The sequence below is a fragment of the Protopterus annectens genome, chromosome 4.part0 (genome assembly GCF_019279795.1).
Source record: "Protopterus annectens isolate FY-2018-M chromosome 4.part0, PAN1.0, whole genome shotgun sequence".
NCBI lineage: Eukaryota > Metazoa > Chordata > Ceratodontiformes > Protopteridae > Protopterus > Protopterus annectens.
In genome coordinates this window covers 1,627,643,153-1,627,670,339 of record NC_056733.1, presented here as the reverse complement: position 1 = coordinate 1,627,670,339, position 27,187 = coordinate 1,627,643,153, and the positions used below count along the sequence as shown (strand labels likewise).

The window sequence follows — 27,187 nt, the reverse complement described above, 5'->3', positions numbered from 1 at the left end:
AAAAATTGGTCCTTTCCTGCCACATCCAGGCCTTCTCAGTTGAAACCCAGAATCAGCAGAACAACCAAGCTTCAGTCCCAGGGTATGCACAGGACTAATCAGTGGGGGGCTCCCACTTCCAAATCAGGGAGTAGTAAGACTCCCCCCTATGGTAAGCTGTCTCAATGACTTAACTTTAAAACTTCCAAGCACTTCTCAACTGACTGCTCCTTTAGGGGGAAAGATTGCTCTGCAAGCAAAAAACTGGGAACTCATTACCCAGGACAAATGGGTTTTAAACATAGTTTCCCAAGGATACAGATTTCATTTCCACACGTTACCAATCCTAAACGGTTGGCCAGATCTACCCCCAAATCAGTGGGCAGAGGCTCAAAAGCAAGTACTCTCTCTCTTAAGATTAAAGGCTATTCAGACTGTACCAGAAGAGGAAAAGGGACAATGTTTCTACTCAAGACTTTTCCTGTTACCCAGAAAAGACAACTCATAACATCCTATCCTGGACCTTTGTATCCTAAACACCTTTTTGGTGATTCCAAAATTCAAGATGCTAACTCTTCACCAGTTGCTTCCCATGATAGGCAAAGATGCCTGGTTGGCAACACTGGATTTAAAGGAAGCCTATCTGCACATCCCAATCAGGGAATCTTGCAGAAGATACCTATGCTTCAAAGCAGGCTGCATGCACTATCAGTTCTCTGCACTGCCCTTTGGCTTATCTACTGCGGCCAGGGTATTCACAAAGTACCTCGCTCCAGTCATTGCATTTTGCAGGCAAAGAAATATTCAACTATACCCATACCTGGACGATTGTCTAATTCAGGCAGAAAGCCAGGACATACTTTTGAATCATCTAGCATTTGTACAAAAGGTGCTAAGTTGTCTGGGGTGCACCATAAACAAAAAGAAATCACAGCTGGTACCCTGTCAACAAATTATATTCCTGGGAGCAAGCTGGGTCACAACTTCCCAGATGGCTTTCCTCACACTAGAGAAACAAATTCATTTGACAACTTCAAACTAGTGGCCACAAAAACCCTGCTATCTGCAAGGCATATACTGCAAGTCTTGGGGTTCATGGCCTCGTGCATTCTACTAATTCCATATGCAAGACTGCATATGAGGAAAATGGTATCTAAAAAGCCTATGGTGTCAACATTCTCAGGATCTAGAAGCAATTATTCCTATCCTACCTTGCCTACGGTTAGAATTCCTTTGGTGGGCAGAGGCCTGCCACCAAAACAAAGGACTACCATTCACTCTACCCCCTGCTGCCCAAACCCTAACAACAGACGCATCAGACTATGCATGGGTGGCTCACCTGGCAGGGAAGTGCATTCGGGGCAAATGGAACCCAAGTCAAATGCACCTGCATATCAATCAAAAAGAAATGTTAGCTGTACAGAATGCTCTGACAGCCGTCAAGGACCACATTCTTCCAGGACAGTTAATGGTAAAGACGGACAACACCACTGTTATGTGGTACATAAACAAGCAGGGGGGGTACCCATTCCTACCCCCTCTGCAGAATAGCCATGGCTCTGTGGAGCACAGCCTTGAGCTACCAAGTGCATCTACAAGCTCAGTTCCTGCCAGGAAAACTAAATAGACTGGCAGACGAACTAAGCAGAAATCTCATGGACCCAAACGAGTGGAAACTGGAACCAAAGACTTTCAACATGTTGATAAACAAATGTGGGAGCCCAGATATAGACCTGTTTGCCTCCCCCCAGAACTACCAACTCGACAAATTCTGCACAAGGACTCCCCACAAACAAGCTTGGAAAGTGGATGCTCTGTCCTTCTGCTGGAAAAGTCTATCAGTTTTTGCCTTTCCTCCTCTGCTTCTCCTCTCCAAAATACTACTAAAGATCAAATCAGTTTTTGCGTTTCCTCTTCTGCTTCTCCTCTCCAAAATACTACTAAAGATCAAATGGGACAAACCAAGGATGATACTGATTGCACCAGACTAGCCACGCCAACACTGGTACCCCCTCTTGCGCAGTGTGTCACAGCTAACCCCATAGCACCTGCCTCAGACCCGTACCCTGCTGTCACAGCAGGAGAGAGAGATTCTGCACCCCCAGTTTCAAACCCTGAACCTGGCAGCCTGGCTAATTACCTAATGTCTCCGTTACCATCCCTCAGTAAACAAGTGTTGGATGTCATTTTGGAGGCAGAGAGGCCTAGTACTAGAAAATGTTATGCTAAAAAAATGGAAAAGATTCTGTGCCTGGGGCCACACTCAAAGGATGGCCACAGCAGCACCCAATTTACCTCAGATTCTTCAATACTTAACTGAGTTGCTTCACAAGAGCCTTTCCTTTTCCTCTATCAAAATTCACGCCTCAGCCATTTCAGCTCATTACAACACAGAACTACCCCTCTTTTCTCACCCACTGCTCAAACAGTTTCTCAGAGGGGCCAAAAACTTAAGACCACCCAGAAGAGCCCCAACTCCAGCCTGGGACCTTAACTTTGTATTGGAAAAACTCACTCTGCCTCCTTTTGAGCCAGCTGCAAGTGCAGAGTTAAAATTCCTTTCTTGGAAAACAGCTTTCCTTTTAGCAGTCACTTCAGCAAGAATGGTATCGGAATTACAGGCCCTTATGGCAATGGATCCTTTCATCATCTTTCATGCGGACAGGGTGTCCCTCGGGACCAGTCCCTCCTTCATACCCAAGGTGGTATCCATTGTGGCTCTTAATCAATCCATTCATTTGCCAACCTTTTTTTCTAATCCACAGAACAAAGGGGAATGTATACTGCACTCCTTAGATGTGCACAGACAACTTAGATTTTACTTGGACAGGACTAAACCTCAAAGGAAATCTGAACAACTGCTGGTGGCATTTGCTGCAGGGGCAGAGGGGAAGGCTATTTCAAAGCAAACCATTTCTAAATGGATAGGCCATTGCATTAATTTCTGCTATAAGCACCATGGAAAACCTATCCCACAGGGGATTAGACCCCCTTCAACCAGGGCTGCATCTACCGCCTTTCTCAGGGGTGTCCCCGTACCAGAGACATCCAAGAAACTGCTACCTGGAGTTCTGTACATACCTTCACCAAGCATTACCATTTGCCAATTTTCTCTAAATCCAGAGCTGGCTTTGCCACTGCAGTCTTGCAGGGCTTTATAGCTGGTCATAATGCTATCTAAATTCCTCCTCCCATCCTTAGATTTGGGAATCTACCCAAATGTGATGACTGCAGCAGTGAAACACGAAGAACATATTACAGTTGTGTACACTTACCATAAATGTAGATGTTTGAGTGTATTCACTGTTGCCATCCTGGTTACCCTCCCTCCAGCCCCCGACTTCTTTTGGCTATACCTCTACGCTCCTTTACTATGCTTAAAAGCTTTTTGGTGTATTTGCTTTTTTGCTGGAGGTATAACCTTGTGTGTGTGTGTGTGTGTGTGTGTGTGTGTGTGTGTGTGTGTATATATATATATATATATATATATATATATATATATATATATATATATATATATATATATATACACATACATATGTTTATATATATATATATATATATATATATTTAATTGCTTCCCATTAGGGGGGCACCTGACATCTGGGGCAAGAAAAACTGATGTAATGGCGTCGGCTGCATGCTTTATACCCCTGACTACCTAAGGTCATGGAAGATGAGATAGCAATTGACGCATGACCCAAGACTTTGATAATCCAGGTTGACTGATGGCTACTGCAAGCTGATAACCCAAATGGGATGACTGCAACAGTGAATACACTCGAAGTAAGTGTACACAACTGTACTTTCTACCTTGACAGGACTAAGACTTTCAAAAATTCTGACCAGCTGCTAGTCAGCTTTGCTACAGGGGTAGAGGCCAAGGCCATTTCAGTGCAAACCATTTCCAAATGGATAGCACACTGCATCCATTTCTGCTACAGACACCATGGAAAACCTACCCCACAGGGGATCAGAACTCATTCCACTAGGGCTACCTCAACCTCTACAGCATTTTTCAGGGGAGTCCCTACCAGGGACGTCCTGGAAGCTGCAACCTGGAGTTTTGTACACACCTTCACCACGCATTACCACTTACCTGTCTTTTCTAAATCCAGAGCTGGATTTGCCACAGCAGTCTTACAAGACCTGTTAGCCAGCCCTAATACTTCTTGACTGCCTCCACCCTTCCTCAGCTTTGGGAATCACCCCAAGTGTGATGACTGCAACAGTGAAACACGAAGAACATAGTACAGTTGTGTGCACTTACTCAGGAGCGGCCTTAGGTCAGGTGATGCCCTAGGCAAAAGGGCTTCACGGCACCCCCCACCACACCACCTGGTGCCCCCATCCTGGTTCACCTACACCAAATAAATACTGGAAAAGTGCCCCTACTAGATCGGCACCCTAGGCAGCCCGCCTAATTGGCCTACGTCTAAGGCTGGCTATGCACTTTCCATAAATGTAGATGTCCCACCACGGGCAACAATAACCTAGACCTAATCATTACCAACATGAGTGACCGGTGTTCCACACCTGAAGTCAACTCCTCGTTGGTCTGATCCAACCATAAGCTAATCAACCTTGATATCCACGTCTCACCCCCACCCCCATTAAGGAAACCATGTTAAAAAATTTCTCCAAAGCCAACTTCATGCTTCTTAAGACAGAAGTGGTGAACTTCATGACACCCATGCAGATGGACATTACAGTTACAACTGCTGAATCCTACACAAATGCACTCTATAAGCACTTACACGAATGCATGGATCGTGCTATCCCAAACAGAACCAAGACGCTATCTTCCAAAAAAAGGAAGCCAATCTGATGGTCCCCTTCCATAAACAAACTGTACAAGAGAAGGAAGAAACTGTTGCAAAAGAGGGTAAAATCCCATGACTGGAGGAGCTCCCTGGTCATCCACAGTAAGAAGCTGAGATCCCTTATAAGATCCTCCAAATCTAGCTATGAAAACAAAATCGCCTCTAATTCTAAGGACAACCACCAAGCATTCTATAGCTATGTCGTGAATCTTGATGGCAACACCCAGATCTGCCCTGAGTTACAGCACAATGGCATGAAAATTACAGAACCAACTGATATTGCCAGCATCCTGGCAGATAGGTTCAGTGCTAACTTTACCCCCCCCCCCCAAAGGGCCAATATCTATACAGGAAGAATGCAGAGTCCCTGTAATCACAACAAGGCAGGTAAAAGCTGCACTCTCTAAAGCCAAAAACACAGCATCCATGGGACCGGACAACATCCCAGGCTGCGTTTTACACGAAATTCAGAACGAACTGGCTCCCCACTTAAGCACCATGTTCAGTAATAGCCTCGCATCATGCTTTGTGCCCACTGAATGGCGCACAGCAACAGTTATCCCACTCCACAAAAGAGGACCCACCACTGATACCCGGAACTATTGACCTATTAGCCTGATGAGCCTGGTCTGCAAGGCCATGGAACATATCATCGTGGAACTCATAAACAAAGACATTGGTAACCTCCAAACTCTGGATCCCACCCAGTTCGGGTTTGTGAAAGGTAGATCATGCCTTCTGAACCTGATCGACTTCTTTGAGGCAGTCACCAAAGCCTTAGATGAGGGTAAGGTGGTTCACACAGCCTATCTTGACGCCATCCCCCATTTAGGAATTATAGCTAAACTCACTAAACTAGGTAGAAATCCCTACGTCACAAGATGGGTTGCCAACTGGCTCACTGACAGAACTGACACTGTAAAAGTTGCAGACTCCAAATCTGACCTCAAAGCAGTGACAAGTGGAGTACCACAGGGTTCCGTCCTGGGACCTCTCCTGTTTGGTATCTACTTGTCTGAAGTACAGGCTAACACAGAAGGCCTCTGGCTAACAAAGTTTGCAGATGACTGCAAACTAGGAGCCATAGTCAAATCCCCAAATGATGTGGACATCCTACAGAAGGGCCTCACTGAGACAGATGCCTGGTGTCAGAGCCATGTCCTCAAGCTCAATGCCAAAAAGTGCAGTGTCATCCCCTTTGGTAAAAACTTTGTACCCATGAACTACCACATAGGCAGCAATCTACTTAACACCGAATGTGTGATAAGAGACCTCGGGACCCAGGTGGACAGTAGTCTCTCCTTTGATAGTCACATCACCACAGTAGTCAGGAAGTCCTTCTACGTGGCACACCTCATCATAAAAGGGTTCTCATCCAGGAAAAAAGAGGTCATTGTTCCCCTCTACTCGACACTCATTGGACCCATTGTAGAGTACAACACCCCTTTTGGAATGTACCTCACAAGACATCTGCAGCAGCTGGAAAGGCCACAGAAGTACCTTACAAAGAGGATTACTGGCCTCAAACAAATGCCCTACACTGACCGCCTCAAAAAACTCCAGATTTACTCCATAGCATATCACCTACTCTGAGGTGATCTCGGCCTAACATATAAAGCTATGTCAAACCCAGAGCTGTTGGACATGCTACACCTAAAGAAATCCCAATCCCTCCGAGCTACGTGCTCTGGGGACCTAAACCTTGTCACCAGAATAAACAGGACATGCTGGAGGGATAGATTCCTGTCTCAGAGACTTCCCATACTCTGGAACAGGCTACCCATCTATGTCAAGCAAAGTTCTTCATTAGCACTCTTCAAGAAAAATCTTGATGAGTGTATGGGAAATGGGAAGTACACCCCGAGGATCACTTCTGTGTCTCTGCTCGACAGTGGCACAGGAAAATAACTTTCTTGGGTGGCGTAAGCCAGGGAACCTTGTTGGCTAGGCTTACGTAGGCCCTTGGGCCGATAGCCTAGTACCCACCTATGAACCTATGTTCGAGTGATTTCATTGTTGCAGTCCTGGTTACCCTCCCTCCAGCCTTCTGACTTTTCTATGTTTTCTACCTGTACTCTTTTTGGCCATATCTCATGGCTATGGTATTTACCTTTTACTGGAGGTGTTCCACACCATGTAATTGCTTCCTATTTTGGGGGCGCCTGACATCTGGGGCAAGAAAAACTGATGTAATGGTGTCAGCTGCATGTGTTACACCCCTGACAACCTGACGTCATGGAAGAGGCGACAGCATCCGACGCAGAAATCCCAAGAATCTGGTATTCGGGCCAACTGAGGGCTACCTGCAGGCAGATGACCCAAGTGTGATGACTGCAACAGTGAATACACTTGAACATCTACATTTATGGTAAGTGTACACAACTGTACTTTCTGCAACTTGAGAAAAATCTTTTCACTAAAACTTCAGTAAATGTTGGAAGTCATTCAGATCTCGAAAATAAAAATATATTGAATGTCGAAACTCAATGTAACCGTTTTACAGTGTTTTTGTACTAGGGACTCGCCCCCTGATATAGAGAACTGTATCCCAAACTACTGATTCTTGTATATGGCGACTCTGAGATTGCTGCACCATGGAGTATGGGGAATTCACTGAGATGCCACAGCAGTGGACTCTGCATATGTTTACCCTATTCACATTAAATGTCCTGCTCCTCAGAATGTTTTTTAATCTGATTTAATTTTATTTTACTTTATTAATTTAACCAGATAATTTCACTGGATACAAGATTCCATTTTCAGGAGCAAGCTCAAAGTCAGACATTGTTCAAGTGGTTGATGAAGGAATCAAACCTTGAACTACAGGAAGCAGCTCATTAACAGCTCATAGCCTTAATCCTCTGTAGTAACTGCCAAGACTATCTAATACAAACAGATGCCCCATGTAAATTCTTTCCTCTCACCACTTGAGCCTTTTCTCTCATGTTGACAAAACAACTGTACCATGGGATGATTAGTTGTCATACTTTGTTCTCGTGTGTTCCTGTGTTTGTTACTGCTACCATGTTTAGACTGTTCTAGCAGCATGTAATGTAAGTCAGTCCTTTTTCCACCTAGATGTCTTATGCAAAATTGTAAACCCTCCAACCAGAATGTTATGCAGTCTCTTTTTATTCCTTGTTGATAACTGTTGTAGCTTTATTATTCTTTGAGATGTTTTCTGTGTACTGTTTTTTTTTAGTTTACAAAAAATTCACTTCTGAGTAGCCTTCTCAAATCCAGTCCTTAACAATATACTGCAGAATTTGAATCTCTCAGATGCATATGGTGCCCTCTTTTTCTGGAGTCTTTCCCAGTCATTTTTAATACAGCATTTTTAATTCAGCAGTGTTTATTCTCATTTTTTGTCTGCATTTTGATTTAATATCTCTGTAATCTGTACAACAGTGCTTATTCTTCCTCTTCTTGTGTGTTATAGCTGTATATCTTAGTGTTGATCTCAGTTGTAGTGAAATCCTTTGTCTGGAGGCCTTGTCTGTTTTCTTAGTGGCAGTAAGTTTTCAGAACTAGTTTCATCCGGCCAAAGTATTCCTGCATCTGTATTGTTTGGTTTCTGTCCTGTGTTTTAAATCAGATATACCTGTTGCTCAGGCTGCTGCAGAGAGATTGACCTACTGCCAGCTGTGATATTGAGAAAAGATAAGTGTTTATTCTCATTTTGTCTGCATTTTGATTCTGTACTTTTCTTGTCTCTTTTACTCTTCAGATAACCTTCCTATAAATTATCTTGAAATAAGTTTTTAACTGTATTTTTATGGTGTGAATTTGAGGTATCCACTCATGCTATGTTATGTGAATAATAAATCCCATGATGTCTTCCTGTATATTTGCATATTCCCCCTCCTTTCCTCTTTCTTTCCAAGTTTATTGTTTGTTTATTTTTTATATTGCATATTCCCCCTCCTTTCCTCTTTCTTTCCAAGTTTATTGTTTGTTTATTTTTTGTAAGTTATGTAACTGTGTTTTATACATAAGTGGAGCTTTTCTCCCCGGGCCTCTACTGAAAATGGAAATATATCCAGTTAGACTAGCCCGGTTAACAAATGTAAAATAAAAATAAATAAATAAAAATAAAATATCTCTGTAATCTGTACAACTGTATTTATTTTTCTTCTTGTTTGTCCCAACCCACCGTCCCTGTTCTTGTTTTAGTGTTGGTGGCTCTGGAATTGCCCGCCCCTCCTGTAAGTCTGTATTTGAACACTCCTCCTGAGTCCATCACATTTGCTCAATTAACCGAATAGTGAGATCATATTCTGAGTCTAGTGTTCACTCTACATAATACAGAGAGAAGATTTGAGAAGGCTAACCCACTTAGGTTCTTCCTTCCTCTCTCCTTGTACTTTACTAACAAAAAAAAAAATTCATCTGCTTTTACTGTATTTGTGTTTCCTCCTACTTTATTTTGCTTTTGCCTCTTCTTAAAAGTATTCAGTTTTATTTATTGTGCTGCACTTATTACTGCTTGGTACTAGCCTGATTAAATTGTAACTGTTATTGTAAGTCTTTTGGTTTAAGCACTTGGGCTTCATACCGGTTGTTTTACAATAAGGTTTGTGGTCTGCACTGTTGTGGCAGGGCAGGTAGCTTACATCCTTCTAAGCTGGGAATTGCTGCTTGAAAGCTCAGTGTCTGCTATTCTAAAAGTGTATTAGTTCTGGTTTAAGCTCTTGGGCTTCAGTTATTCTACATTAAGAAGGTTTGTGGTCTGCACTCTTGTGGGAGGAGAGGCTGGATTCTGCTCTTCTGAGCTGGAATTTCTAGTCACAGGCTTATTGTGCCTGCTTATTCAAATTGTTTCTTTCTGAAATTGATGCGCCTTGTTGCTGTAGCATAGGGCCAGATTCAGGCCTGCTGAATCTAGCTTTGTTTGTATAACTTGAGGACTGATCGAGGCCATCTTTTTTGGAGAAGGTTTCCCTGCACCCTAGTAGCGGGAGTGTGCAGTTAGAACTTGTCTGATTGAAGACTGCTGGAACAGGGCTCAGTTTTGAGTTTTTTTCTGGTTAATTGGGTAACTTGTTTAAATCAGATTGTTCATTTTCTATTGTCTTCACCTGTCGCCCCTGGGCTTTCGAATACTGGCCAAGACTCTTGCCACCCCAATACTGCCTTTTTTAGGCAAGGCTCAAAAGACAAACCTGCCTCCATAAACAACAATAATAAACAAAAACTGAGGGTAATGCTGCTCAACGCCAGAAGTCTAAACCTCAAAATGCACGCACTCAAGGCTCTCCTTAGTATGGAAGAAATCGACGTATGTGCAGTGACAGAAACCTGGTTCAAGGCTCCAGAGAGCACCCCAGCACTACCAGGCTATAACTCCTACCATACCTTTAGGTCCCAAAACCAGGACCGGAACACAAAAGGAGGGGGTGTGTCCATATTCATCAAGAACACCCACACCCCCAGGTTAGTAGCACAGCACGTGGAATCTGAGACCATCCAAGTGCAATTGACAGCCGGTAAATTGACTATTCAATTTATAGCTTGCTACAGATCTCCCACCTTGTCTCAGGACCCTCACGCAGCATTCCTGAAAACATTAGAAAGTATGAAGATTCTACCCAACACCATGCTACTGGGTGACTTCAACTATCCAAACATTGACTGGGAAAACTACTCAAGCTCAAATGCCCTAGCCCAATGCTTCCTTGAGTTTATAAAGTCATACGCCCTTGAACAGCTGGTCACCACTCCCACAAAAGGTGACAACATACTGGACCTGCTCATCACCAACATGGGGAACCTATGTTCCCCACCTGAGGTAAACTCGTCATTGGTAAGATCTCTAAAGCCAACTTCACACTCCTCAAGACCAAGGTGGGAAGTTTCAAAGTTCCCAATCAAATGGAAAATGATGACCCATCAGCAGAATCCTTTACAAGTGCATTCTATGAACACTTTCAAGAATGCATGGACCGAGCCATCCCAAGTAAAACCAAGACCAACTCCTCAAAAAAGAGGAAGCCAGTCTGGTGGACCCCAGCCATAAATAAACTTTACAACAGAAGGAGGGAACTCCTGCAAGATAGAACAAAATCCCAAAATAAGAAGGCATCTCTGATTAACATCAGTAAAAAAACACGCTCCCTCATTAAATCATCCAAGGCCAACTTCGAAAGAAAAATAGCCAGTGACTCTAAGGATAACCACAAGGCCTTCTTTAACTGTCAAGAGTTTAGGGGCAAACTCTCAGATATGCTCCGAGGTAGTGCATAATGGCCATAAATACACTGAACCAACCGACATTGCCAACATCCTGGCTGACAAGTTCAGTGCAAACTTCACCCTCCCCCCTCTCCACCAAAGCGGCTAGCACCCATCCCAGAAGAATGTGGCGCTCCAGATATCTTAGACACACAAGTAAAGACAGCCCTTGCAAAGGCCAAAAACACAGCATCAGTGGGACCAGATGCTATCCCAGGTTGTGTCTTACACGAGCTTCAAAATGAACTAACCCCCCATCTCAAATCACTATTCAAACTCAGCCTCTGTACAGGCTATGTACCCAAAGAATAGCGTACAGCAACAGTCGTACCACTCCATAAAGGTGGTGCCACAACTGACCCTGGGAAATATCGCCCTATAAGCTTGACTAGCTTGGTCTGCAAAGCCATGGAACGCATTATCATGGAGCTCATTAACAAGGACATTGGGAACCTCCAGACACTGGACCCCACCCAGTTTGGCTTTGTTAAAGGCAGATCTTGCCTCCTGAACTTGGTCGACTTCTTCAAAACAGTCACCAAGGCGGTAGATGAAGGGAAGGTGGTCTACACAGCATATCTGGACCTTGCTAAGGCGTTCAACACCATCCCACACTCAGGAATCCTAGACAAACTCACCAGCTTAAATATCATCCCCCATGTCACGAGATGGGTTGCCAGTTGGCTCTCAGACAGAACCCACATGGTAAGAGTGGCAGGCGCCATGTCTGACTCTAAATTGGTCACAAGCGGAGTCCCACAGGGCTCATTCCTGGGACCCCTCCTGTACAGTATATAGTTCTCTGAAGTACAGGCAAAGGCGGAGGGACTGTGGCTCACCAAGTTCGCAGATGACTGTAAATTGGGTGCAATAATTGACTCTCCAGCTGACACAGACATCCTGCAAAAGGGTCTCACAGAGACAATCACCTGGTGTCAAAGTCACGGCCTCAGGCTAAATGCCAAAAAATGCATAGTAATCCCATTTGGGAAAAACAAAGTACCTACAAACTACCACATAGATGGGAATCCACTAAGTACAGAAGAAGTAATTAGGGACCTGGGTACCCAAGTAGATAGCATGCTCTCCTTTGATAACCACATAGCCAAAACGGTCAGGAAATCCTTCTATGTGGCACACCTGATCACAAAGGGTTTTTCATCCAGATCCAAGGAGGTGATTGTGCCCCTTTACTTCTCACTCATTAGGCCCATAATAGAGTACAATGCCCCATTTGGGATGTACCTCACTAGACACCTGCAACAACTAGAAAGACCACAGAAGTACCTCATTAAGAGGATTAAGGACCTTAAACAATTACCCTATGAAGCGCGACTAAAAAAGCTCCAGCTCTTCTCAGTCGCTTACCGTCTGCTCAGAGGTGACCTATGCCTGACCTATAGGCCATGTCAAACCCTGAACTAATGGACATGCTTCACCTCAAAAAAAGAAGATCCCTCAGAACCACTCATTCTAGCGACTTTAACCTATGTACAACAATAAACAGGACATGCTGGAGGGATAGATTCCTGTCCCAGCGACTCCCCTCACTCTGGAATAGAATCCCAATCCATATTCGACAGAGCTCCTCTCTGACCCTCTTCAAGAGAAATCTTGATGAGTGGATGGGTAATCGTAAGGTCTACTCTGGGATCACTTCAGGAGCCCTGTTGACAGAGGCCCAGGTTACTAATGTAATGGGGAAGCGAAAGCCATCACTCTGTGGCTAGGCTTATAAATGTAGCAAACAAAATGTTCCCCTGCACGTAAGGAACTGCACGGCTCTCAGTGAATAGCTCCAAGAAACAAAAAATAAGCCAGCAGTAAGTAGACTGAGTCAGAAAAAGAGTAGTTTAATAAAAACTACCCAGACAGCATAATGGCATCCAAAAACAAACCGGTTAGGCAATGGTTAAAAACCTAGCCTTCTTCAGTGTACAGCAAGGAGCCAAAACAGAAATGCTGTATTTAAACAGATAAAGCCATGCTGATTGGTTACAAAATTTTAAACATGTGCTGATTGACAAACAAATTTTTCATTTTTAAGGACTTGAATACATTCATCAATATTAGGATTAGCTGTTTCTATATATATATATTTTTTAAGATATATACATAAATCTGTATTCCGAATATTAAAGCACCAATTATACATAATCCAATATTGAACAAAAATATATAAATATGCATATATGCAAAGTACGTTACAAATCAGAGTACATACTATAGTATTGAGATTAACTATGTCAATATATATAATTAATGAACATATGTATGTATTCTGGATATTAAAACTCCATTTGTTCAACAAACATATATCATATGCCACTCATTTTATGTTGGGCAGACGTCAAGACCAGTTAAACTACGTATCTCTGAGCATCTCAGTGATATTAGATGCCATAAGATAACCAATGCATTATACAAACACACTCTCACGCATAGCACTGCAAAATTTCATTTTACCATTATTGACAAAATTATTGGTGACAGAACCATTAAGAGTGGTTGGCATAATAAACTCAACCTTAAAGAAAAGAAATGGATAACGAAATTAGGTGCACTATTTAATCCTGGGTTAAATGATTGTTTATAATTAAAAATCTGAACATATGATATATGTTTGTTGAACAAATGGAGTTTTAATATCCAGAATACATACATATGTTCATTAATTATATATATTGACATAGTTAATCTCAATACTATAGTATGTACTCTGATTTGTAACGTACTTTGCATATATGCATATTTATATATTTTGTTCAATATTGGATTATGTATAATTGGTGCTTTAATATTCGAATACAGATTTATGTATATATCTTAAAAATATATATATATAGAAACAGCTAATCCTAATATTGATGAATGTATTCAAGTCCTTAAAAATGAAAAATTTTTTGAATGTATTTACATTCATACTAATTTTTGTTATCTATGCTGTTTGTCAATCAGCACATGTTTAAAATTTTGTAACCAATCAGCATGGCTTTATCTGTTTAAATACAGCATTTCTGTTTTGGCTCCTTGCTGTACACTGAAGAAGGCTAGGTTTTTAACCATTGCCGAAACGGTTTGTTTTTGGATGCCATTATGCTGTCTGGGTAGTTTTTATTAAACTACTCTTTTTCTGACTCAGTCTACTTACTGCTGGCTTATTTTTTATTTCTTAGGCTTATAAATGCCCATGGGCAGATAGCCTAATACTTGCCTATGAACCTGTATATATATATGTATATATGTATATATATATATATATATATGTGTGTGTATATATATATATATATATATATATATATATATATATATATATATATATATATATATAAATTGCACTTTATTCATCTGCTTTTACTGTATTTGTGTTTCTTCCTACTTTAGTACTAGGGGCATTGACTATAACTCTGAACTGAGATATATAACAATAAGCATCTTTTTATGCACATTTAAAGTGTTTTTTTTATTGTATCTGCTTTATTTTCTGAAAAAAATATATATACTTGTTTCCCGCCTTTCTAAGCTAGTATAGTCCAGTTTTCAGGTTAGTGCTGAATTCAGGGCTGTGTTACAAATCTCTGTGTTTGCCCATACTTTACTTGGATAGAAGTAAGTTTATCTGTTCACCTGTGAGAGAGGGGAGCTTTGAGCAGCCTATCTGTCCCTGGAGGAGTGGTTTCAGCCAAGAAAGTAGTAGTTTATTGGCCATTTTTGGCTAATTTCTCTCTCTTTCATTTCCCTGCTATAAAAACCGGATTTGCCCGGTTTTGCGTGTTGGGCAGCGCTGGTTACTAGGGTATAACTATTCCCGGCTCCACAAAGTGTCCTCTTCAATTTTTACCGTGGAACTAGACAAACTTTCAACTTAAGCACTCAAGCCATTCATTTTTCAGCCCGGCACTTGCTCAAAACTCATAGCAAGCACTTATAAACCCTAGCACTACAGAAGGACAAGGCTCTCTATTCGACCTTACCAGCCATTCAGTAAAACAGTTTACTATACCTATCTAGGCATGTCCAAAGGGCAGTTTCAGGTGTACTCTCCAGTCCAACTGGTGAATCTGGGCATTTTGAGGCAATGTTACAACTGCCTCATGTACACAGGCAGCCCTCTCCTCCTACCACCAAACACTAATACATGCGAGACATGCAATTATACAGCCAAACTGGAGGCTAAGCTCTTTCAACCCAAGACTGAATCAGACAGTCAAGAGGAGAAGGGAAATACTGACATCACACCACCAGCCTCACATAGACCCATTAAACCAGCACCGGCAAAAAACACATGTAAATACATGAAAACATACTCGGAGGCTCCAAATAAAAATCTACAAAAGCAACAGAGCCCTCCAAAGCAGACATCCAAGCAACCTCCACCCCCAACACAAACCATGAAACACATACTTCACAAAACCAGTGTGCCACGCAATCATAGCCCTCAAGGCAAAATAACTTACCCAACATACTAGTAATAGGTGACTCTATAGTCAGGCACACTGATGTCCCACTCACTAGGCTGAATAAGGAGAAGGTTACTGTTAGCTGCCTGTCGGTTGCCAGGATCTGCCACATAACACAAGCATTCAGGTCACTCCAGAACAAGTACAAATACGACTCTGTCATTGTCCATGTTGGTGTGAATGACCTGAGTCATACCTCCCTGGACTATATGAAAAGAGACGTGGAAAAGCTCTCTGATCACGTAGCCCAGGCCGGTATGACCCTGACCCTGAGTAGCATCCTGCCCTCACCAAGAATGATACCACGGTATAAAGAAAAAATTATCAATTTCAACAATTGGCTAAGTTTCTGGTGTCATTCAAAGGGGATCCAGTGCTTGTCTGCCTGGGATGAAATGCTCGACAAGCCACACTGCTTCGCTAGAGACAGCTTGCACCTGTCACCCTTAGTCTTTCGAATACTGGCCAAGGCTCTTGCCACCCCCATAGTGCCTTTTTTAGGCAAAGCTCAAAAGACAAACCCACCGCTGTAAATAGCACAAGTAACAAAAATCTGAGGGTAATACTACTCAATGCCAGAAGTCTAAACCTCAAAATGCATGCTCTCGAGACACTTGTCAGTATGGAGAAAATCAATATATGTGCAGTAACAGAAATCTGGTTTAGGGCTCCAGAGAGCACCCCAGCACTACCAGGCTACAACTCATACCATACATTTTGGCCACAGAACCCGGACCGAAATACAAAAGGCGGGGGCGTATCCATATTCATCAAGGATACCCACACCTCCAGGTTAGTGGCACAGCACAATGCTTCAGAGATTATCCACGTGCAACTAACAATGGGCAAAACTGCAATTCAAATTGTAGCGTGCTACAAATCACCCACCATGTCCTAGGACCCCCATTCTGCATTTCTGGAAACACTGGGTAACATAAAGGTCCTATCAAACACCCTAATATTGGGTGATTTCAACTAGCCAACCATTAACTTGGAGAACTACTCAAGTACTAACTCCCTTGCCCAACATTTCCTAGAATTTATAAACTCAAACGCCCTGGAACAACTGGTCAACACTCCCACCAGAGGTGGACCTGGTCATCATCAACATGGGCGACCGGTGTTCCACACCGGAGGTCAACCCCTCGCTGGTTAGATCTGACCATAAACAAATCACTTTGGATATCCACATTCCGGCCCCACCCCCGGACAAGGAAACCACCATGAAAAACTTTTCAAAAGCAAACTTCACGTTACTTAAGACGGAGGTGGAAGGTTTCAAAGCCCCCATGCTAAAGGATAACACTGTCCAAGCTGCAAAGTCCTTTACTAATGCATTCTACGGGCACCTACAAGAATGCATAGATCGTGCTTTCCTAGGAAAAACCAAGACTCACTCCTCTAAGAAAAGGAAACCAGTCTGGTGGACCCCTGCCATAAACAAGCTATACAATAGAAGGAGGAAACTAGTACAGAAAGGAGTAAAATCACAAGAAGGGAAGACATCCTTGAACAGTATCAGCAAGAAACTAAGATCCCTCATAAAATCATCCAAGGCGAGCTTTGAAAGAAAACTTGCCAAGGACTCCAAAGATAACCACAAGGTATTCTTTAGCTATGTCAAGAATCTAAGTGGCAATGCTCAGATCTGCTCGGAGTTAGTGCAAAATGGCACAGAATGCACTGAACCAACCGATATTGCCAGCATCCTGGCAGACAGGTCTAGTGCATACTTCACCCCCCCACTCCCAAAAGGGCCCATAACCATACCAGAAGAATGTAGAGCTCCTGAAATCACAGACACTCAGGTTAAAGTAGCCCTCTCCATAGCCAAAAACACAGCATCGATGGGACTGGACGGTGTCCCAGGCTGCGTCCTATACAAGCTCAAAGACAAACTAACCCCCTCACCTAAACACACTGTTCAAACTCAGCCTCTCCACAGGCTATGTACCCGTAGAGTGGTGCACAGCAACGGTTATTCCACTCCACAAAGGTAGAGCCACAACAGGCCCGGGGAACTATCACCCTATAAGCCTGACTAGCTTGGTCTGCAAGGCTATGGAGCGCATCATCATGGAGCTCATTAACAGAGACATTGGGAACCTCCAAATACTGGACACTACCCAGTTTGGCTTTGTTAAGGGCAGATCATGCCTCCTAAACCTGGTGGACTTCTTTGAGACAGTTACCAAGGCAATAGACGAGGGAAAGGTGGTACACACAGCCTACCTAGACCTCACAAAGGCCTTCAACACTATTCCCCATTCTGGTATTATAGACAAGCTCACCAGCCTGAACATAAACCCCTATGTCACAAGATGGGTTGCCAGGTGGCTCACGGACAGAACCCACATGGTGAGAGTTGCGGCAGCTAAGTCCGACTCTAAACCGGTTACAAGTGGCATTCCCCAGGGCTCAGTCCTAGGACCCCTCCTGTTCTGCATATACTTCTCAGAGGTACAGACAAGCACAGGGGGACTATGGCTGACCAAGTTCGCAGACTAGGAGCTTTAACTGACTCACCGGCTGACACAGACATCCTCCAAAAGGGTCTCACTGAGACGGATACCTGGTGTCAAAATCATGGCCTCAAGCTAAATGCCAAAAAGTGTGTAGTTATTCCCTTTGGAAATAACAAAGTACCCAGAAACTTCCACATAGGTGGTAGTCCCCTAAATACAGAAAACATGATAAGGGATCTGGGGACCGAATAGATAGTAATCTCTCCTTTGATAATCACATTGCCAAAGTGGTTAGAAAATCATTCTATGTAGCCCACCTAATCACAAAAGGGTTTGTATCCAGATCAAAAGAGGTCATTGTGCCCCTCTATTCATCACTCATCAGACCCATCATAGAGTACAACGCCCCATTTGGGATGTAGCTTACAAGACACCTGCAACAGTTGGAAAGACCACAGAAGTACCTCACCAAGAGGATCACTGGCCTCAAACAGATGCCCTATGCAACTCGACTGAAGAAACTCCAGCTGTACTCGGTTGCATACCGCCTGCTGAGAGGTGATCTCTGCCTGACATACAAGGCCATGTCCAACCCAGAATTGATGGACATGCTCTAGCTAAAGAAAACCTTATCCTCTCGAGCCACACGCTCTAGGGATCTAAGCCTCACCACAGCAATAAATAGGAAGTGCTGGAGGGATAGATTCCTGTCCCAGAGACTTCCCATGCTTTGGAACAAGATTCCAATCTACATTCGGCAGAGCTCCTTGCTAGCACTCTTCAAGAGAAACCTTGACGAGTGGATGGGAAAAGGAAAGTTTACCCCGGGGATCACTTCAGTGGCTCTGCTGGACAGAGGCACAGGGAACTAATCTAAGGGGGGCGGCGAAAGCCAACACATTCTGGCTAGGCTTATAAATGCCTTTGGGCAGATAGCCTAGTACCTACCTATGAACCTACGAGTAAGGCCCAACTACTACATTAACTTTGGAACATATTTTCTCAATTTTTGAAGACGTAATTACTTTTAAAAGGGACTAGATCTGCACATTACATTGGTCAAGTCAGTATTCAAGTAAGCTTTCCTTTACTTCTGTCTTGTGAGAAAACTCATCTGCACCTACATAAATGGTTAACTGAAGCTTATTGTTTCTTTGCTTAAGCAGTTAAGGATTGCTGTGCCTTTTTCTAGGGTAAAGTAAGCAATAGCTTCTTCACAAGTAGTGAATGTTTAGGAAACCTTGCTTTTTCTTATATGTTTATGGATACAGTCCCTACATAGTAGAGCATTACCCTGAGCATGTGTCACATTGTACCTGTTTTATATGAAATCTGTTCATTTCAATTTTTAGTACTTCTGTTTCACTTTGTAGATGGATCTGTATACTCACTTTCTTTATGGCAATATTGTCATTAACATTTTCAGTACTTTATTGTACCTAGTTTTACTATGTATTATTTTACTGCTGGCTCACTCCCTTCTTCATGATTATTAGGTTTTCTCTGGTTCTTTTGAAACATCTTGTGCAATGTCTGCTACCCTTTTGGTTGTACTCTTTTTATGTGTACATTCTTGTTAAGCTTATGCATCAAACATCCTCTGATCGCCCATAGCTGATATTAGATTAGAATAACCCATCTTTCTAATTCTGTTACTCTGCCTCTTCTTGAATCTTGGTTATGTTTTAGTGATTGATTTCCACTATTACTTTTATTTATTCCAAAGTGAAATTTATTTATTTATGTATTTATTTGACATTTGTTGACCGGGATAGTCCGACTGGGGCTGAGACCTTTTTCAGCGGGGGTCCGGGGAGAAAAGCTCCATTATACAGTAGAATAATACAAAAATGTTGTTATTTACACAATACTCAATAGAAGAATGCAAAAATAGTACAACACAATTTTTGCTAAATACACAAATAGAGTAATGATTGTTAATTGTATATAAACAGGGAGGCAAGTGAGAGTTTTAACACAGATACAAGTAGATGGCAGCTTTAAAGTTGTAAAGGAGTTAGAGCAGGTGGAGGGTAGTTGAGGGTGATGTAAGTAGGATAAGTGGGGGGGCAGTGGGATTTGGGGGGGAGTTTGCAGAGTTAGTGAAGAGAGGTGATAATGAGTTGAGATGATTTGTGGATTAGCAATTGTGAGGGTCCTAATATGAAATAGGTGGTCTGCGAGGAGTTGGGAAAGGTTTTATACATATTGTCGAGTTAAGAAGGAGAGAGCAGGTCTTGAGGTAAAAGGTAAGGGGTGGCAGGAAGGTGTGTGGGGAAGGGGGAGGTTGATAGGTGATAGGGAGGGAGGATGAGATGGATAGTAGGCTGATGAAGGGAAGTTGATAGAGGTGTGAAGAGACCAAGATGAGTAATAGGTTAAAGGGGGAGGTTGCTGGGGCAAGTAGTGAGGAGGGTAAGGTAGTGTTTAAGAGTGATTTTGAAAGTGTGGTTCTAGGGTAGGCTTCTTAGAGTCAAGGGAAGCTTGTTCCAGAGGATGGCTGGAGAGTATCTGCATAAGTTCTGTCCTGCACATTTGTTAGGTTTGTAAATTTGTAGCAGATGTTGTCTGAGCTCCTTAATGATCGAGTCAGAGTATAGAGGGAGACTAGTGAAGTGAGACTAGGACAGGAGGATGGTTTGTTGAGAATAGAGTGGATAATGAGAAGTTTGGTAAATTTAGGTGGTTTGGAAACTCAAGCCAGTGTAGTGACTTGAGGGCCAGATAGTGGTGGGATTTGGGTGGTAAGGTTGCAGCGAATCTAGCCACTTTGTTGTAGGTAGATTCAAGTCTGGAGAGAAGTGTAGACTGAAGGTTAGTAAAGATTTGTGCACTATAGAAGATGTTGGGGAGGAGGTAGACATTGGCTAGGGTTATTCTAGTTTCAGGAGTGAGAAATTTTTTATTTCTATAAAGAAGACCAAGCTTTTGATGGGTTTTCTTTATACTGTAATGAATGTGAAGGTCATATTTCAGTTGATCGTCTATGATTACTCCGAGGAGCTTGGTATGAGTTTCTGGAGCTTTTATAGTGTTTTTGAGTGAAGAGATAGTGAAGGAGGATTTAAGAGAGAGGTGGGATTTTGGGAGAAAGAGTAGCAGTTTTGTTTTTTGGGGGGGTTAAGTATGACAAGGTGTTGAGTTAGCCAAGTTTCGGTGTGGTTAAAAGGTGTTTGTGTGAGGGTTTGTAGTTCATTTGAATTATCAGCTATAGATATGGTAGAGTTGTCCGCATACTGTATGAGGGATGACTGGGGACAGGAGTTGTGACGTTCATTGGTAAAGATGTTAAAAAGGAGGGGTCCAAGGATGGAGCCTTGTGGGACACCTGTGTTAATAGGGAAAAAAGGAGAGAGAGCAGAGAGCCATTTGACAGATTGGTGCAGGTCTGAGAGGTAGCTGCTAAACCAAGAAATAGTTGTTGGGGAAAGGTTAAGTTGAGAAAGTTTTGAGAGAAGGATTGGATGAGAGACTGTGTCAAAGTCTTTGGACAGATCTAAGAATAAACAAGAAATGTATTTGTTGTTGTCTCTGGGGTGATCAGGTTGTGATATAGGAGGTGGCCCGTGATTTGTTTGTGTACACAGTGTTCTAGGACTTTGGAGAGGGGAGAAAGTATAGCAATTGGTCAGAAGTTTGAGAGTTCTAAGGAATTGACACCTTTGTGCATAGGAATTGTAAAGAAATTTTTCCAAAGAGTTGGAACAGTTGATTCTGTTGATAGAACTGTTAATTAGGATGGAAACTGGGTATGCTATGGATGGTGCAGTGTGTTTTTGGAAGAGATGGTAGGTTGTCTGCTGATGAGGTGCAGGGTTTGAGCCTGAGGAGAAGTTTTTTAATGTAGCTAGTAGGGACTGTTTTTAGGGAGAGGAAGAAGTTATCCTGAGGTGCTGTTGTAGTGTGTGAGGGGTGGGGTAGGGGAGATGTTTTCATTAGTTGACTTATTGTGTTGATAAAGTAGGAGTTACAGGAGGAGGCGGTTTTGAGGGGTGAGTTATTGGGGCAAGGGTTGGGTGTTGATGGATTACCTGGGTGGAGAATTTGATTGATAGTGCTCCAGAATTTTTTAGGGTTACTGGATTGTGAGGACTGAGGCTGGAGATAGAAATTCTTTTCATCTTGATTAATTTGTTTTTGGTGAGATTTCTGAGTTCCCTGTAGGTTTAGAAATGGCATGGAGATTTAGTTTTGGACCAGAGTTTCCACGCGGAGTCTCTTTTTTGCATGAGAGTACAAGTTGTATGTGTTAGCCAGTGGGAGTTGTGGGATTTAACTCTGACAGTATGTGGAGGTGCAAGGGAGTTGAGTATGTTGAGAAAAGTGGAGTTAAAGAATGAGATAGCATCATCAAGGGGTAATGTAAAAAGGGAGGTCCAGTTTATTTGAGAGAGGATGTGACAATGTGTCGCGGTTAAAAGTGGATAATTTTCGGGATTCTTAGTATTTGTGGGGTTTGGGGATGTGGGGGGAGATTCAGAGGGTATGGGGCAGTGATCACTGATGGAGTCAGGTAGTGTTTCAGTGTGAGGGTAGAGGTTGGGATTGGTAACGAGGATCCAGTCAGTGATAGAGCTAGAGTTGGTGGATTTGTTAAGGAATGTGGGAGAGGAGATGAGCTGTGTGAAACCATATAAGTTCATAGGTTAGTACTAGGCTAACTGCCCTTGTGAGCCATTTTAAGCCTAGCCAGTTTTCCCCTGTGAGATTCAAACCCTGTACCTTGTGTTTGTAAGGCAAACACCTTAACCATTAAGCCACCCCTTATGCTGGTGGAAGGTGAGTTACTGGTAACGGTAAGCCAATTGATATTAACATCATCCAGTATAATGGTTTCATTGGGGATGTGGTCAGATAACCAGTTTAGAATCTATTCTAATAAGGGTATGTTGTCACCAGGTGTTATGTAGATAGCAGCAACTGTTATGGTCTTGTGGGGATTGGGTTTAAAGTTGGCTGTTCGAAGCTCAGCAGGGAAGAAGGAGGAGGTGGGTTAGGTGAGAGGGGTTCGGTGGTTGGAATACAGAATAGCAACACCACCTCCTTTCTTATGGGTTCTGTCTAGGCAGAGAATGTTGTATCCTGGGGGGGTTCTTTGTCAGAGTTGTGTGGTTTAAGCCAGGTCTCTGAGAGAGTGAATATGTTGGGAGAGTACTGAGTTATCAATGAGTGAAATTATGTAATTTTGTTAAGGATACTGTGGATGTTGATGGAGAAAAAAAGAGAGATGCTTAGGAGGATACTTGTCAGTGTTTGGGGGAGCTTGTGTGGTATTGGAAGGAGCAGTATGCTTAGCTTGTGGGCCTGGGTTGGGGTGAATGTCACCAGAGAGTAGGAGGGTGTTGAATGAATGAGAGAGAGAGGATGTAAGTGAGTATGGGTTGATTAATTTCAGTTTTACATGGTTAAGTGTGGGAGTTGTGGGAGGTAGTTTAATTTTGGGTAAGTGAAATTCAGATAAGGAAAAGAGTGAGGATGATATAGTAAAGGAGTGGTGTGTGTTGGAGTGAGTACTGTAGTAAGAGGAAGTTGGGGAAATAGGGCGGAGGGTGAGATGAGTGTGGAAAGAAGTAAGATGAGAGGTGAGCAGTAGAAGGAGGGATAATATGGGTAGGAGAGAGGGAGAGAGGGCTGAAGAGGTCATGATAATGTGGAGAGTAGTGAGTTGTGAGTAGAGGTGATAAGATTACAGAGATGGAGTGAAGAGGGGAGTGCGAGCTTGAGAGAGAATGTGGGGCTGGATGGAATACAACTGTAAGTGATAAAGTAAGTGTGAGAATTTGGGGAGGAGGAAGGAGGGGAAATGATAGATTAGGGTTATAAAGAGAGGTAAGTGTAGGAGGGGTGGGGTGGTGCTAGGTGGGAGGAGTGTGTTTGATTGGATAAACAGCAGGAAGTGGGGTGGTAGTATGTAGGATGGGGAGGGTTTTGGTGGGAGGAATGTGTTTTGATTGGAGAAATAGAGCAGGAAGTGAGAGTGGGAGGAAGAGTGGGTGTGGTGTTTAGCTATAAAGGAAATTGATGTGAGGGTGGGTGGGAATGGGGTAGGGGAGCAAATGGAGCGGGTTAGGCCCAGATACAGCAGGTAGCCAGAAATTAGAAAAACAATGTGTGCTGCAGCAGAAAGAGCTGGGTAAGCTATCGTAACGTTCTAAAGAGGAGAGTGTGGGGGCTCCGTGAGAGAGCAGGCTAGCAGAGTACAGCAGGGCTGGTTTACAGGATGAGACTAGGTGTGTAGGACAGAGGAGGCTGACTGGGAGCTAGGAGGGTTGGGGATGAAGATAGAGGGGATAGCAAGGGAAAAGCAGTTAAATAATAAGTAGAGAGTTGGATAGTAAGGTCAGTGAGGAGGATAAGTAAGTGGTGAAAACTGTGAGGGATGCTTGTTAGGTTACAGGAGTGTCTGGGATGGGGGAGGCAGAGGTCTGGTTCAGGGGTGTGCAGGTGGCCTTACAAACACCTAAGATAAATACAGTTGGAAATATTTATCTACTGCACATACTCCACTGAAGTGGAAAAGTGTAGAGTTAAGTCTTGTAACTTTTCAAGCAGGACTTCTTTTCCAGTGGGAGATGGGGGTGATAACTTGCTTTGCCAATAGTGAGCAGGACAGGCTTCCAACCTAGAAAAGAGAGAGGAAAGACAGGCAAATGCAAGTATGTGAGGGATAAAGATGCAGAGGAGGAGAAAGGGGGAGAGTCAGAAATGGACGAGGTTAAGGTAAGTCAGGAGGACAGGCTGGAAGAAGGGGGGGTTAGTCGGAAACTAGATGGAGATAGAGATTAGTAGGAAGGGTTGGGGGAATAGCAGGAGTGGAGAAGGGTTAGCTGGAGTAAGTAGACAAGGCACAGTATTCATCTAAGGCAGTACAGATTAAAAGCAAAATCCACTTTAAATATTGTTGCTATCAAATATAGAACAGTCCCAACCACAGCAAGAACAGTAACAATGCCGTGCAATGACTATAGCTACTGCTGTGAGGTGCAACCTTACAAGGAAAGTAAAATACATGCAGCTAGCTTTTAATTAAGAGGTTAGGTGTCTGTCATATAAGGTCGAGAAATCCACATTGTTGCTTCATGTGGAAATGTGCACTCTATCTTGGCTGTTGTACTGGTGCCGTAAACATGATAGAAGGCATCTGTATCACGTTATCGAAAGTTTACTTAATCAAATCAATAAAGGTCGAACTTTATTGATCGATTAAGTAAAACATCAAGTAACGTAAAAAAAAAAAAATTAAAACATCAAAAAAACTAACTGGCGTAGGCAGGGGGGCAAGCCCCCTGCAACCCCTCATGTGGGGTGGCTGCGACCCCCACACCCCCCCTACTTAAGTATACCAACTCTGAGACTGCACTACATTGAGGTAAATGGAAATCTCCCCTTACGGAGATTTCTGTTTACTTGCACAATGTTCTTCACTTTCGATATTGTCGTGACGACAATATCAGACTTGATATTGTCAGCTTACGACAACGTGACGTAGACCTGATAGAAGAGCAGTATAAACTTTAGGAACTGTTCAAAACATTAGTCAATAAACAGTTTCAAGATAGAACAGTAATGCGTGTGTGACAGAGCAGCTGCTGAATATGAGAATATGGAAAACACACTTAAAGAAATGACTCACACTCAAGCCAGGAGTTTAAAACCTATGTAGGAAACAGCAGACCATTAAAGTTGAGTTAGGAACACTAAACATAAGCCCAATAAATGCTGTGACTAGTTTCTAAATTCCCCTTAGATTTTATTTTGTAATTTAACTTATGACTTTCTTTTTCTTTCTATTGTAATCGCATGATTCACAGCTTTCTTGGAATATTGCTGTAGAGTCAAACGCAGAATAATTTCAGTCTCCTTGCACTTTTTCCAGGTCGGATTTATTAACCAACCTGTGAGTTTCCATTTCGAGAATATGAAGTTTTGCTTGCAGTATTTTGAGTTTTTAACATACCAGCAAGAGTAATTTGTCTTGTAAATGTTGCAGCTTCTTAAAACCAAGTCATTATTGTTTGTTATAATATAATTCAGAAACAGAGCAGCCACTTCTATACGTGGGCTTGACTTCCAAAAAAGGCACACACAAACCAGTATGTTTTGTTTGTTCTTTTATTAGTCACTGACTGTAGTGAACAGAACTGTTTGTAGCAAACGCTCATTGATAAAATATATAGATTCATTATGCTCTCTCCAAAACATGAACACTACTGCAAAACACTGGAATGGGTAAACTGGCTCCCTGTAAAATAGAAAGTTGAACGTCTGCTAGGATCGCAACTATTCAGACTGCCAACTAAGTAAACATTTTCTCTCTTACTAGCCAAACTAATCAGATAAACACTCTCCATTAGCTTCAGAAGCCAGAACCACATTCTACTTACATTACAACTCCCACAACAAAACTACACTGCACAGATAATTGCTTCTTTATAATTGTCTCTAGACTATAAGACTCTATCCCATCCCGAATCAGACACTTCAGCCTATGTAATATTCAGAAAGCCAGCAAAAGGCCCCATCTCCAGGAAGATGCCAGATGCCAATACCTCTCTTCTAGCCACATTGTCTTGTCTAATTTCTTTTTTTCCTTTCTTTCACTGTCCACACTAAACTATACTCAAATCTCCTTTACAGTTCCCCAGCACTTCACCTTATCTGTCATTCATACTTCTAAACTTCTGATGAATTTGTGCATTTCTAATGCTCTTATACTTTGAATTTCATATCATCTTTTTTTTTCTTCATATTGTAAATATTGCATAGTACTGATGTTTATACTGCTTTAGTCTTGTTTTGTTAATAACTGTGTGTAAATTGCCATGGATTCCCTTTACAGTATTGTCGTTTTTTTGCTGAAATGTACATATGTTCTTCGTGTTTCACTGTTGCAGTCATCACACTTGGGTTATCCTGCCAGGGGTAGCCCTCAGTTGGCCCGAATACCAGAGGCTTAGTATTTCTGCGTCGGTTGTTGTCACTCGAGGACTGACGTCAGGTCGTCAGTGGTATAAAATCAGGCAGCCGACACTATTACATCAGTCTTTCTTGCCAAGGAGCCCAAAGCAGAAGCAGTTCGCACGGGTGCCGGTCGGTCGCTACCTGAGTTTTCGTTTAGAATTGAAGTCTTCTAAAGCTAAGTACCCTGTTGGGGATCCTTTTTTCTTGCTCTAACCAATGTCAGAAAAAGTTAACAATTGTCTTGCCTGTGGAAAGCAAATACCACACC

At 42.6% G+C, this 27,187-nt stretch overlaps 1 protein-coding gene across 1 annotated transcript in view; it reads left to right on the top strand.

Annotated features, from left to right (window-relative positions):
- The window catches only part of ATOX1 (antioxidant 1 copper chaperone), a 414,888-nt gene that overhangs the window by 308,229 nt on the left and 79,472 nt on the right, over positions 1–27,187 (top strand). The window lies entirely within an intron of this gene.